Raw genomic sequence first — 5493 nt, 5'->3', positions numbered from 1 at the left:
AACAGTGAACTGTATACGGCCGACGACATCAACAGTGATGACTCTGTGATTACGGCACAGGAGGAGTATAAAGCCATAAACAAGCTATCTAATAACAAGGCAAGTGGCCTAGATGGCATTGCTGCTGAGCACCTTAAATATGCCAGTGTAAGAGCATCTCCTCTCCTTGGGTTGTGTTTTACTGGTTTTATGATTCTGCTCTCTGTTTTATTAGTCCCAGTAATAAAGGACAAGGCTGGTAAAGTTAGTAGCCTAGACAACTACAGACCCCAGTATACTGTCTAAAGTGATAAATACATGACAAAATAAATTAGTACATTGACTCCACAGACAATCAGTTTGGCTTTTAACCCAAGCATGGCACTGACCTCTGCATTTATGCATTAAAGGAAATTGTAAACAAATTTAGAGGGCAAAACTCATCAGTCCTTATGTGTTTTATTGATGTGTCTATCTGAAACAAATAACTGCATGGATTATCAACTACATTTACAATGCAAGTTTGATGTGTTTTCATTTCAGTGTGGAGCCTGCTCTTGTGACAGAGAGGGACAGTCACAGGAGTGTTGTAATTGGCTAGCAGTAGAACCCAAACACCTGACAGATAGCTTAGGAGCGTAGTGATTGGCTAGTAGTAGAACCCCAAACACCTGACAGATAGCTTAGGAACGTTGTAATTGGCTATTTGTAGAACCCAAATACCTGACAGATAGCTTAGGAACGTATATTGGCTAGTAGTAGAACCCAAATACCTGACAGATAGCTTAGGAGCGTAGTGATTGGCTAGTAGTAGAACCCCAAACACCTGACAGATAGCTTAGGAACGTTGTAATTGGCTAGTAGTAGAACTCAAACACCTGACAGATAGCTTAGGAACGTTGTAATTGGCTAGTAGTAGAACTCAAACACCTGACAGATAGCTTAGGAACGTTGTAATTGGCTAGTAGTAGAACTCAAACACCTGACAGATAGCTTAGGAACGTTGTAATTGGCTAGTAGTAGAACTCAAACACCTGACAGATAGCTTCTGCCTGATTGACTAGTTAAGCTCCATAGCCTTGCAGACACGTTCCCCATAGCATGGAGGGACTACTCTGCGATTGGCTAGTCCGTTGTTAGGCCAACCGGCCGACAAATGTTGGAACTTGACTATTCGGTCGCTCAGCCGCACTGGAATGGAAAGAGAACTTGAAAGAAAGGGTTGAGAAACATGAAAGATAGGAAAATGCTGGGTTCGATCAGTGAAAAAACTAAGTTTTCTCATGGCTTAACCACTTTGCTTTGTTGCACGACAAATAGCAAACATAGCCGATCTTCAAGCGCACAAATCGTCGCCATGCATTGTTATTGCAATTTTTTCATAAGTAAATAAAAAATATTGCACCATTTTCTTTTTTTTTGGGCAACTTTGACCAAAATACGGACGCCAGAGTTAATGTGGTTAACACACGTTTTAAATTAAATAGTTAAATAGTGATATTATCAAACATAAACATCAATCATATCAGACTGTCAACATTTCCCAAAAGGAAATGCATGCATTTAATTCAGTCTGACCAGAAACAGGGATGAAACGAATCCCCAACCGGCCATAAAAATAAATGACGTGGGGGGGGGGTGTATCAAAGGTAGAGGTATGGACCCCCCTCCCCAAGCAAATCTGACCGTGGGAACATAGCAGGAGAACGTCCAATCCTGTCACTAACAAGCTGTTGGAAGTTGGAAGTTTTTTTTTTTGCTCCATCCATCGCTGATCAACACATATTTCATTATTCATAATTCTCTTGTTTTGATTGCGGTCCCTAATGTGCGGGTGTGAGCCCAACCTGAGGAGATTAAGCCATTAAAACCGGGAAAGCATCTGTGTCACTTTAGATTTTAGCTATATATATATATATATATATATATATATATATATATATATATATATATATATTAGCAACATTAGGTTTTTCAGAAAACTCTTCAGGATTTAGAACAGTGTTCTCAAAAATAGCAGATATACAAGCTCACAGCGCGTCACTTCGTGCCGCGCTGCGAGCTTGTACATCTGCTATTTCTTTTTCCATTTTTGAAAAATCTTGAAAGTGTTTTTCAACACAAATCTGCTCTTCTGGGGGTCCCTGGCACAAAACATTTTCAGATGACGGGGGGTCCGTGGCCAAAAATGCATATCATTTTGGGGGTCCTTGACTAACCATACTGATTTACAAGGCGTTTGTAGAATGGGCCTCAGGTCTTAATGGGTTAATAGGCAGCGCTCCAAACCTCTGCCTCCCCTCCTCTGGAGCTGACATAAATTGGTGAAATATCACTTTGATCATATGCCTCCTGAACAACAAACAAAACACAAACCTAATTAGCCTAATTCAAAATCGTTCCAAATGCCTTCCGTTTGTTATGAAAGCCCTGCCTCTCCCTCCGTGCTGCATGTTAAAGATAAAACTTTTAAGTTGGACCAAAACACCATTGTTCAACACTATCTGTGCTTGTATCTACAACTGGATGTTGTCCATGTATATGATGACAGAGTTCTAATATACAAATGATCAGAAATTGATTGAACCCCAGCATCCATATTCGCTGGGGAACATTAGCCAAAGATAGCCGATCTACAAGGGGTGTGTGTGTGTGTGTGTGTGTGTGTGTGTGTGTGTGTGTGTGTGTGTGTGTGTGTGTGTGTGTGTGTGTGTGTGTGTGTGTGTGTGTGTGTGTGTGTGTGTGTGTGTGTGTGTGTGTGTGTGTGTGTGTGTGTGTGCGCGCGCCCGTGTGCGCGTGCGTGCGTGCACGTTTGTTCCTGATCTTGGCCATATTAGATCATCTTAAACGAAAGGATCACCATCACTCACTTCAGGTGCTTTTGGGATATTTTACTACCAGGCATGGGCATGCTGTGGAAGGCTCCCGTTGAAACGCCTCCGTCTGTCGTGCTGCCCGTGGCTGACACTAAAATATCCTAAAAGGGCTTGAAGTGAGAGCTGGTGATTTTTTTTCCTTTTAGTGGAATTATTACTGAACAGTGCACCCGGTAAGAGAGTCTGCTGTTTGTTTGTGACGAGTGCTCGCATTCCTTTTGAAGTTATACATTTTTTAATTGAGAAGAAAGGGAGTTCTGCCATGCCTCAGCCAGGTATAGAGGCCGGTCCGGTGAGTCACAGGAACGGGACACGACTAGGGTTGGGATTTCTGAACCGGAGGAATCGTGTAGGAACCGGATCCAGCATCAAGGAACCGGAATTGGTTCCATCACATTTGGAACTAGCCTCGTTCCAGACCATAGACCCCGCCCACTCTCTGAGTGGACTGCTCCTCTTGGTCTGGTGTCATAATGTGAGCCTATGGCTTTCCACGGTCGAAGAAAAACCTGTCAAATCAGAGTCGGAGGTGGGAGTGGTCTAACGACAAGCCAATCAGGGAATATCTGCTAAAACAAGCTGTGCGATGACGTCAGATGTAGGCGGATCCGTGGATCTCTTGTGATTGGTTTAGGGAAATCTGAATCCCCTCCCCCTGGTAATCGCGGACACTGCAGCCAATGTCAGACTGAAGCTCCACACAGCTTCAGGCTGATAATCAGGCTAATTTGGAACCGTTTCCGGAACCGCTTTTTTAAAATCACACTGTCAGAGCTGTGGACTTCACGTCTGCTATACAATTACAATACCAGTGGTTCTCAAACTTTTTTATTTCAAGGACCCCCCCATAACTCTGAGAGTGTACACATGGAGCCAAATGGACCCATAAGGGCCCATTTGACTCCATTTGCACACTCTCAGAGTTACAAACCTGTAAGGGTCCATTTGGAACCCCCCTATAGGAATTGTTTAATGGAACCGTTAAGGAATCGGACCGGTAAGAGGGAATCGTTAAGGAACCCTATAGACACATAACTGTCACGTAATCCTACGGGCTGCGGCGGCACCTGTCAGCAGGGAGTGTTGGGTGGGACGTAGGCTCTATGTCCTTCCGGTGGGGGCTCCTCGGTGGTAGTAGGTGAGTCAGTAATTGGCAATAATTGGCATAATGACTAAAGCGGGTAAAAAGTTAAAAGAAAAAAGGAACAAATGAAAAGATTAAATAAGGAGATATAAGGTTTCTGTCTGACATAAAAAAGTATGTACATACAAGTACAATATGTTCCACGCTAATGACACCCTATGAAGGTGCTTAACAACCAGATGCATAGCAACAACAAAAACAACAACGCATGGGTACCCGAGGCTACACCAGAAATGGAAGAATGACCAAAGAGCCACTCACTGCTGGTACCACTCATTTCTATTAACAAAGAAGAAGAAAAAAGTTGATGCCTTGATCCCGGGGGCGAGTGTGTGTACCAAAACCATCCAGCATATAAAGCTTTAAAGGGGAATTTTGCCCCATGGTTTTCGTACCTTTTCTATGATGTTATAATGTCTATGGGCGGAAGTCTCGCTAGACGAAATTTCAATTTCATGATTTCAATCTCGTCTAGCGAGACTTCAGGTGGGGCGCGTTCAAGACAATCACGTTGCATAGTGTTCTGTCACTATGAATGTCAGATCTCACAAAAAAAAAACGAAAAAAAGGCTATTAAAATACGCAATCTATAGTGCAAGGCCCATAGGCGCATGTATTTAGCTGTGGCGGACCCGGGATGGAGTTATGAAATTTTTCTACTTTACCATTCATCCTAGGATATAGAAAACCGTGGGGCAAAATTCCCCTTTAACACATTGCGTGCCAATCGCGTAGTTCTACGCGAACCTAAATAATTGCGCAGCGTGCCAGTCGTGTAGTTCTACGCAAAGTGGTCTTTTTAAATGTTTTCCCTCGCAGTGGCACATTTCATTGTAGGCCTCCCTCGCAGTGACACATTTCATTGTAGCACACCCGGATATGGAAATATCCGTATCCGGAGATTTTCGTTCCCATCCGCCGCCGCTCTAAAGCTTCCCCTAATCCGCCATTATCTCAGAGTTTTTTTTCTCCTCGCTGAACGCTGTTTAACAGAAACCGTGACTACTGCAAAATGGAATGTCGCCGATTGAAACGGTCTTCTCTGGGCCACTCACACAGCTATCCTGTGTGTCTACAAACAGTTTAACGCGCGATCATAAGGTATTTAGCGAGGTCTGTGGCGACGTGAAAAAAACAACAATAAATCGCTGGCACTGGTGAGTACATTATGATATTAAACTCTGGCGTGGAATGTGTTAACTTAACTACTTAAACCCAATATACTTTGCTCACTGGTGTCCCCCATGGATTTATACTAGGCCCCTAATTTCTGTCTACACCAAATCTCTCCGCTGAACATAGTTGATCTGCAAGCTTACAACGCGTTGCATTGCGAGTCTTGCCGCGCGTTGTATATAAGCTTCGGCTATGTTCGGCGAACATTTACCCCAGCATAGGGACGCAAGGAGGATTCATTTGATTAGCTGTGAGCTATAGTGTGCGAGTTCTACCTCGCAAATGCTAGTGGATTAGCTCACGTCTCCTGTGCTAATG

This window comes from Gymnoscopelus braueri (assembly GCF_963280865.1).
Source record: "Gymnoscopelus braueri genome assembly, chromosome: 19".
NCBI classification, from domain to species: domain Eukaryota; kingdom Metazoa; phylum Chordata; class Actinopteri; order Myctophiformes; family Myctophidae; genus Gymnoscopelus; species Gymnoscopelus braueri.
This window is presented reverse-complemented; position numbering follows the sequence as displayed.